The 9,906-nt window shown below is 36.8% G+C and overlaps 1 pseudogene; it reads left to right on the top strand.

Moving 5' to 3' along the window:
* The first annotated feature begins 8,447 nt into the window (after nucleotides 1–8,447).
* Nucleotides 8,448–9,124, top strand: LOC110573870 (annotated as a pseudogene).
* Nucleotides 9,125–9,906: the final 782 nt, after the last annotated feature.

Here is a 9,906-nt window from a genome sequence, read left to right as displayed (position 1 = left end):
TTCAGCATATTATCAATAATTTAGATATTGATAGGCAAAGAGAATCCTAAATATATATGCCTCTCAGGTCTTTATTCTAAATGACCCTGAACTTTTTTGACACTGAAAATCAATTTTTCTGACTCAGATCCCTTGAAAACCAGTATCTATAAATAACAAGCAAAAGGATGATGAAGGTAAGAAAGAAAAAGGAATATAAATTGGCCAAAGATCCAATTATATTTGGCTGCTTAGATTCCAGGATTGATTTTACTTGATTTTTCCAGCCATAGTAAATGTTATGAGACCCTATCAACCAAGGCAGGTAGAATGCTTTTTTATATCCTGCTTTCTCTGTATGCAATACTCATCTTCATCAACTATTCTTTGTCTGCCAAACACTAGTTCAATTTTGAATCCTTCCTCCCTCAGGCTAAGTGAGTTGTCTTTCCCTGGACTTTCCAAACACTTTTGCCCCATTGTTGGAATCCAATCACAAGTTGTATTTACGTCAGCAGATGTCTATTTTCTGTACTGTAGTTTATGTTTCTAAATGTGTTTTTTACCTTGTATTACTCATGCTCAGCATAACATTTGGATGTTCATTAAACGTTAAGTATGGGGAATAAAGAGGGAGAGTCAGGTAAGAGTAAACAGTATCCTGGTAGAGCTGGCCTTTAAAGTTTATTCATTAATTCAATTATCCAATCAATCATCCAAAAATACTTATTGAGCACCTACTATATGCTAAGCACTGTATAGGCATTAGAATTAGTACAGTGAACAAAATAGACAAGATCCCCATTGAGCTTACCTTCTAAAAGGGGATGAAGACAGTAAACAAACAAATGTATAGAACATCACGCTGTGATCAGCAATCTGAAGACAATAAAACAAAGTAGATAAATAGAGTGGACCACACATTGGAAAGTTATTCTTTTTTATACAGAGCAGTTCCAAAAGGTCTGACCACCTCAAATTAGGTTATATTTGGGCAAAGACCTAAAGGATGTGTGGCAATGAATTATGTAGACATTAGGGCTGAAAGTGAGGGGGGACCATTCTATGCAGAGGGAACTATAAGTGCAAAGGTACTGAGGTAAAATGATACCCACTGTGTTGAAGGAACAGGCATGAGGCAGTATAGGTAAAGTGAGGAGGAGGGTAGGTAATTAGGTCTGAAAAGTCTTTTATGTAGGTATTTTTAGTCTGTGACAAAGATTTTGGATTTTATTTGGAATATGGTGGGAATTGATTACAGGGTTTTAGAACATAAGATTGACATGCTCTTAAATCATGATTGACATAACTTAAATTTTAAAAGTGCCATTCTGAATGCTGTGGTAGAAAAGCCTGTACAGGAGCAAGGGTGAATGCAGCAGTGCTGGTTAGGAAGTTATTAGAATAGCGCAAGTGAAAATTGATGGACTTAGACCCAGGCTCCGGGAAGTTGACTGACTCTGGATGTACTTAGAAGGAGTAGCCCCCAGAATTTCCTCATGGAATGGTATGGATTATTAGACAAAGATCTGAATTAAGGATTACTCAGGATTTGGGGCTTGGCTGATATCCTGAGAGGAGGAATACTGAGGACACAGCTATTTGTGAGCAGAGGAATCAAGAGCTGTTCTGGACATTGTAGGGAAGGAAAAAGTTTCCCTTGCCTCTCCTAGGGTCCCAGGCTGTGTCTAAAAATTAAACTGAAGAAGATTAACAGGAGAAAAGCTTACACATTTTATTAAATTTGGGGCACCTCAGTGGCTTAGTCGGTTAAGGATCCAACTCTAGATTTCAGCTCAGGTCATGATCTCAGGGTCATGAGATCCAGCCCCAAACTGGGCTGTGCACTCAGCAGGGAGTCTGCTTAAGATTCTCTCTCCCTCTCCCTCTTCCCCGCTCCCCCTGTCCCTTGCACTCTTTCAAAAAAAAAAAAAAAAACATATATATATATATATATATATATATATATATTTATGGCATAATTTAAACTAAAGTAGAAATAAATTGTTGATTGCAACTTTACTAGTCCTAGAAGACAGTCAAGGAACATCTCCAAGAAATGTGTTTTTATTCTTGATTTGGTGACAGCCAGGAAAACTTATATTGAGTTAGCACTTTGAAACCTAAGGACATTATTAAATTGGGTGGGATGCACTTCTAAATGTTGAAATTAACATTTCAAAGCTCTTCTAAGATTCAGGTTTTCAGTAATAAATTCCAGTTGTATTATTCTGTTTTTTTTTTTTTTTTACTGTTTAAATTCATGGAATTAGTTTCCATAGTGACTTAAGGTTTTGGGGTCATGTCATATTAAGACAAAAGCCAACCTAGGCAGAATAGTTAACAGCAGTTTGTTCTTTTGATGAACCAATCAGAATTTTCAGTACAAATGCTGCAGATAATTCAAAGAACATCTTTAGCAAGTGTTTCTCCCCTACTCATAAACAGTATTTTAAGATGTTCACTTTGCTCCTCTTTTTGGTTACATAAAATTTAATAACCGGTATGTTGAAATAGTGTCTAAAATAGAGTATCTAGTCTTTATTCACAGTACATTATATTGTGTAATGCACTGGACTAATTTTTCTTTACCATTCATGTAACAAAACCCAGCACATTATCTGCACTGAGCTCAAAGAATGTCGCATTTGCCTAGGCAGCTCTTTGATAAGGGTGATGGGAAACCGAATATGTACCTATGGACTGGTGGTAACAAGGGCTTTTACTGTTCTTTTCAGTGGAACCTTCTTGGTCAAATTGTAACTAGCTAGTATTATATTTATATACAGGGTCTCTTTTCTTTACTTTTACTCTTTTCTATACTGATGTATATATATATATAATTTTCACATACACAGTAGCCTTCACAAAAGAATGAAGACCTGAAAAAGTAACCAGCGCAGGAAGCTTTTATATGTTTTAGACAAAGAAACAATAGCATGTGAAGAATTGACAAGACATGGGTTTGGGTTAGGAGTAATAAATAGTTAAAAAAAAGTAGGGAGATAAGGGCTAATTTAATAAGGTTTATTTGTACAGATTTCTTGGCCCCCAATTCCCCATCTATGGTGATAAGAACATCTTCTCTCTTCCCAGGTATGGCAAGGATAACTTTCACAAGGAAGTTTTATAATCTGTTTCAGGGAAGAAGGGTGAAGGAGGGAAGATCAAAGTGTCCTTCCTACTTCTGCTATTTTAATTTCCTTCAGCTTAAGATATTTAATATGCCAACATACTATATTTTGGGATAACCCGTCCTGAACCCCATCAACATGTTTACTTTGAGATGCCTATTTGACATGCATGTGGAGACATAGAGTAGGGTGATAAAAATAAGAGTTGGCAGTACAGGGGAGAATGTGAAACTAGAGATGTGATTCTGGGAGTCATCTGCCTATAAATGGCTTTTCAAATCATGGAAATGGGTTAGATTACATAGTGAAAATTTAAAGAGATAGACCGGAGGAGTGAAGCCTGGGCACTCTAATGTTTAGTCAAAGTAAGTAAAAAAGAAGAGAGGGGAGAAAAAGAGGTGATCCTCTACCTCTGATATCCAGCCAAAATATGTAGGAGTCGTAGGGTAGTGTGGTCAGCTGGGTCAAATCCTACTGAAAGGCAGGTTAGGGTAAGGACTGAGAATTATGGATTGAATTTGGCAATGAAGCAGCCTATGAAGACACTGATATGGTCAGTTTCAACAGAATAGTGGGGACTAAAGTCTGATTGCTTATTCAAGAGAGAATTGAAGGAATAGTGAAAACCATAATTATACACAGTTCTTTACAGAAGATTTACTATAAAAATAGAAATAAGGTGCAGACAGACATGGATTTGGGTAAAGGGAGAGACTATTATAGTTTTAACTTTTAATTTTGAAATGATAGTAGATGCACAAGATGTTGCAAAGGTATTACAGAGATCCTGTGTACTCTCCACCCAGCCTCATGGTACAGGAGAGATTTAAAAATAAGATATAGTTCTGTGTTCTTATGAGAATTATCCAGTATATTGGGGAAAATATATAATATAGGATAAATGGAGGTAAGTGTAACTGTGAAGCTCTTTGTTTGATGAAGGGAGAAGATCTAGTACACAAGCAGTAAAGTTGGATCTGAGCAGGGCATTGTTACTAGTGGAAAGACATGCTATACATGATTTATATGTTTATTGGTAGGAACATGTATGAATTTTTATCAAATTGTTCCTATTTCTTCAGTGAAGAAGCTGAGCATGTGGAAGTATGATGAGGTATTGTTAGTCTGGGGATGATATGAGTCACCTTGAAGAGGGGTGGGAATCTCTGGACTAAGAAAATTTAGTAGGGTTGCTGTTAGCACTAAGGCCTCTGAAAGGTTTGTGGTCATAATTTTAAAGTGAGACTAATCCGGGACACCTGGGTGGCTCAGTCGTTAAGCATCTGCCTTCGGCTCAGGTCATGATCCCAGGGTCCTGGGATCGAGTCCCGCATCAGGCTCCCTGCTCAGCAGGGAGCCTGCTTCTCCCTCTGCCTGCCGCTCTCTCTCAAATAAATAAATAAAATTTAAAAAAAAAAGTGAGCCTAATCAGCCTTAGAGGTTGTTTTTCTTCAATCATATTCAATTGTTTGGGTGAAAGTATAGAATAAGTGGAGAGTTGGATTTTAGCCAGAGATGGAGTTTTGACCAGAAAGTAGGGCAAAGAGAAACACTAGTAAGAGAATTGAAAATATATACTAAGGAGTGATTTCTGTGATGGATCACGAAGTCTAAGCCAAGTTAAGGAGGGAAGAGAGGACATACAGTGGAAAATGGCCAATGGATTGTAAACCCCAGCAGAGATAAATATTTCTAGAGTTTGGAAACTGAAATGAATGAGCTTGAAATATAGGCAGTAAAGGTCAGAGAGATGGATATTTGGAGTTTGTGGAACCAGTGCAGGTGTTGGTAATGAGTAGGTCTGGATAATGACCATGGAAGGAAAAGGCTAAGTTGAAAAATTACCAAAATTATGGTGGTAGTAGTTTTGGACAGAATAGCAAAAGCCAGATAGTAGAAGATTTGAGGAATAAGGGGAAGTGACCCAGACATCTATGAACAACAAGCCAGAACCACCAGCCCATAGGACATCCATAAGCAAATTAGGAAAAAAATAAATAAATAAAACCCAAGCATCCCCCCCTCTGGGGAGACACTGCTGCACAGGTCAACTAGGAAGTGAATGATTCATTTGAACATCTTTAAAAAAGGAGTCTCATCCTTGACAAAGATGCATCCCTGAGCCAGGTCTCATGACTTAAGAAGAGCTCCATGAACCCTTTAGATTAGAAATTATTGTGTAGGTACACTTTTGTCCTTGTACAATTATATGTGTCAGCTGTGGCTGTAATAGATGATTGAAATTCAAAGCATCTGGGCATGTTATAAGGAAAGAAGAAGCAACCTTCTGGAAGCAGCAATTAAGAACAAGAACACTAACTTCCTTCCCCCCAGGCTCACCAGTATGTGAGTGTGAAAGGAAGAATTTCTGTAGAATCAGTGTTCTCAGGAAGCATCCAAGTGTTAGTAGAAGAAGGTAATGTTACTTTCATAAGAAAGTGAGGATATAGGGATTTTACTCATGAAAAGTAATGTGTTTCATAGATACAATGGAGGGGTTCGGGGATTTAGGAGGTTATGAAGAATGAATCTTAGACTTCTTGTGAAGATTTAAATAACTTTGGATGAAGAGAATAACAGGATTAATCCTCATTGCATTTTGAGACAAGATAGACACTCCATTCTAATTACGGCCTCCTTCTGAGGACTAAATTCTTTGGCATTCTTGATGAAGTAGAAATGCTGATAGAGTGAAACTGGGGTTGGCGCAAAGGCTACCTTTGCCCATCTTTGCCCAACTTTGCCAAGGTTACTGTGGAAGCTACATGAGGGATTTACAAAGAGAATTAAGTGTATGCCAAAAATCCAAATCCCTACTACCCTTAATAAAACCTCATTTATTCTGAATAAATTGATTAGAATTTGTCTTATTTTGACCTGAGCTGAGTTAAAGCTTACTGTTTTGTGGTATTTGAAGATAAGGTTTACTCAGCAAAGTATTACTACAAATAATATTGCAGATGTTTAACTTACTTAGAAGTACTCTTTCAGTGACATTTACACATGAATGTGTTAAATTGATCCTGTTAATTTACAAGTGAGTCATTTAATTTGTTATAAAGATATATATGAGTGCATTTTCACACAGTAAAATCCTATTTATGATAAATACCCTGCCAAAAGTTTGCCTCTATAAATATATAAATGCATACTTATTCTAGTAGGAAGTGTGTTTCCAATTTTGTCTTAACAACAGAAAACTTAATTCTGTGCCCAGTTATACAATCTTAGATAACTATAGCATATACTCCTGCATCCTTTATTGTTTTAAGTCTATTGAATACCTAAATGTTTAACTTTGTAATAGCTTATTAACCTATAAGCTAAAGATGACAAAAATTTCACTACCAATCCCTACAACAAGTTTTAATATATACACTTGTCTCCTTTATATGAATTTATTAATAAATTGTTATCCAAATGAATATATAGTTTTGTAAGCTCTTTTGTTTCCTATACAATAGGTATCATTAAAAGTATATATTTTTTAAAAGATAATTTTAACTTTTACCAATAGTCATGGTGAATTAACTGTTATCAGATTTGCCTGATAGGAAATGATTAAAAAACTGCACTAAATATGAAACAGTTGTTAGCAGGCATTGAACAACAAGCAATACAAGTCTGTGATTACTAAGGAAGGCAAGGGGAACATAGCCCTAATACTGCCCTAGCTTTCTAGCTGGAGGCACTTTCCAGACTGCAATGCATGAAAATATAACCCAAGCAGAGCATGTCTCATATACAGAGAGAACACAGAAATAAAGATTTGGGGGAGCCAACATGGTTGGAATTTAAAAGGCAAAGAACCAGAAAGGCAATAAAGAAAAGAAGAAGGAAGAGGAGGAGGACGGTGGGGAGGAAGGGAGGGAGGGAGGGGGGTTAAAGGGAGGAAGGAATGGAGGAGTCATCCAGAAATCTGCAATAGAGGAGCCCTTGATTCTTTGGCTCAATACTAAGCTGCGCTTGGGTAGGAAGATTCCATGAAGTTAAACAAAAACTACCAAGGAAGAAACAACTATTGGGAGTTGTAGCTAAATGATTTCCAGACCTGAAATAGGACTGAGAATTGTTTGAATTCTGACCAGAGTAAAGATTACTTATTCAAACCCCAGGGCATTCAGTAGAGACTCTAAAGGGTAAATGTAGTAGAACTAAACCATCTTTAAAGACTGCTATAGAATCTTTTTTTTTTAAATATTTTTTTTATTATGTTATGTTCGTCACCATACATTACATCATTAGTTTTTGATGGTGTGTTCCATGATTCACTGTTTGCTTATAACACTGAGTGCTCCATGCAGTATGTGCCCTCCTTAATACCCATCACTGGGCTCACCCATGCCCCCTCCCCCCTCCCCTCTAAAACCCTCAGTTTTGTTCCCAGAGTCCATAGTCTCTCATGGTTCATCTCCCCCTCTGATATCCCCTCCTTCATTTTTTGCTTCCTTCTCCTAATGTCTTCATGCTATTCCTTATGTTCTACAAATAAGTAAAACCATATGATAATTGTCTTTCTCTGTTTGACTTATTTCACTTAACATAATCTCCTCCAGTTCCATCCATGTTGACACAAAGGTTGGGTATTCATCCTTTCTGATGGCTGAGTAATATTCCATTGTATATATGGACCACATCTTCTTTATCCATTCATCTATTGAAGGGCATCCCGGCTCCTTCCACAGTTTGGCTAACATTGGGGTGCATGTGCCCCTTCTTTTCACTATATCTGTATCTTTGGGGTAAATACCCAGTAGTGCAATTGCTGGGTCATTGGGTAGCTCTAATTTTAACTTTTTGAGGAACCTCCACACTGTTTTCCAAAGTGGCTGTACCAACTTGCATTCTAGAACCTTTTTCATACAGTTTAAAAATAAACCTCAAAACACTAGGTTGACCCACAAGTAACTTACCTGCCTAACAAACAATCAAAGAAAAAAAATCTAGGCTTTTAAAGAATGACATCCAAAACTTCAAAAATATAACATTCATAATGTCAACCATCTGAATAAGAACTGCTAGACATATGAAGTAAGTAGCCAAGAGAAAAACCAGTCACTAGAAACAGGCCCAAATACAATGGAATTGAACAACTTTTATAGTTTTCAAGGATTTAAAGGAAAAGATTACCATAATAAAGAGGAAAATGAAAGATTAAAAAAGAACCAGATGGAATACTAGTGCTGAAGAAAATGTAATATCCGAAATAAAAAATATACTGATGGGCCTAATAGGAGATTAGACATTTCAGAAGAAAAGATCAATTAACTTGAGGATTTTACAATAGAAATTATCTAAAATGAAGCACAGCTCTTTGCCACATCTCCTGCGAGAATGAAGACCATTCTCAGCAATCAGACTGTCAACATTCCAGAAAATGTTGACATCACTCTGAAGGGACACACAGTTATTGTGAAGGGACCCAGAGGAACCCTGCAAAGGGACTTCAATCACATCAATGTAGAACTCAGTCTTCTTGGAAAGAAAAAGAAGAGGCTCTGAGTTGACAAATGGTGGGGAAATAGAAAAGAGCTGGCTACTGTTCGCACTATCTGTAGTCATGTACAGAACATGATCAAGGGCGTTACACTGGGTTTCCGTTACAAGATGAGGTCTGTGTATGCTCACTTCCCCATCAATGTTGTTATTCAGGAGAATGGTTCTCTTGCTGAAATCCGAAATTTCTTGGGTGAGAAATACATCTGCACGGTTTGGATGAGGCCAGGTGTTGCTTGTTCTGTAACTCAAGCCCAAAAAGATGAGTTAATTCTTGAAGGAAATGACATTGAACTTGTATCAAACTCAGCTGCTTTGATTCAGCAAGCCACAAATGTTAAAAACAAGGATATCAGAAAATTTTTGGATGGTATCTATGTTTCTGAAAAAGGAACAGTTCAGCAGGCTGATGAATAAGATCTGAGTTGTCCATCTACAGAAACAGCAAGATGCCGGATGATTTTTCAGACTTATTTGTGATATTTTAAAGATGCAATAAAAGCTATACTGGTTTGGGCAAAAATTAATTAATTAATTAATTAATTAATTAATTTTAAAAATGAAGCACAAAAGGGGGAAAAAAGTGAACCAGAAAAAAGAATGAATAGAGCTCTGATGAGCTCTGGGAAAAAATATCAAGTGGTCTAATACATATTATTTACCCATATCAGGAATAAAAGGACATCACTATAGATCCTATAGACATTTAAAGAATAAGAGACCTTATAAACAAATTTATGCCAATAAATTTAACAACTTAGATAAAATAAATGGATTTCTTGAAAGATGCATATTACCAAAACTGAATGGTAAGAGATAGAAATACTGCATAGCTTCACACCTAAGAAAAATAATTGAATTCACAACAAAACCCTCAAGATAACTCCTGGTCTAGGTGGATTCACTGGTGAATTTTATCAAATGGTTAATCAATAAATTACATAGATCTTTCATCAACCCTTTCAGAAACTAGAGGGGAAGGAAACAATTCTCAACTCATATACCTTAATAATAAAACCAGGGAAAAACATTAAAAGAGAAGAAAATTAGAGGCCAACATCCTTCCTAAACACATAAATCCTTAATAAAATATTTGTAGGGCGCCTGGGTGGCTCAGTTGGTTAAGCGACTGCCTTCGGCTCAGGTCATGATCCTGGAGTCCCGGGATCGAGTCCCGCATCGGGCTCCCTGCTCGGCAGGGAGTCTGCTTCTCCCTCTGACCCTCCCCCCTGTCATGTGCTCTCTCTCATTCTCTCTCTCAAATAAATAAATAAAAATCTTAAAAAAAAAAAAAAAA

This window comes from Neomonachus schauinslandi, chromosome 6, assembly GCF_002201575.2.
Source record: "Neomonachus schauinslandi chromosome 6, ASM220157v2, whole genome shotgun sequence".
Taxonomy (NCBI): Eukaryota; Metazoa; Chordata; class Mammalia; order Carnivora; family Phocidae; genus Neomonachus; species Neomonachus schauinslandi.
The sequence above is the reverse complement of the archived record's forward strand: the minus strand, read 5'-3'. Positions and strand labels throughout refer to the sequence as shown.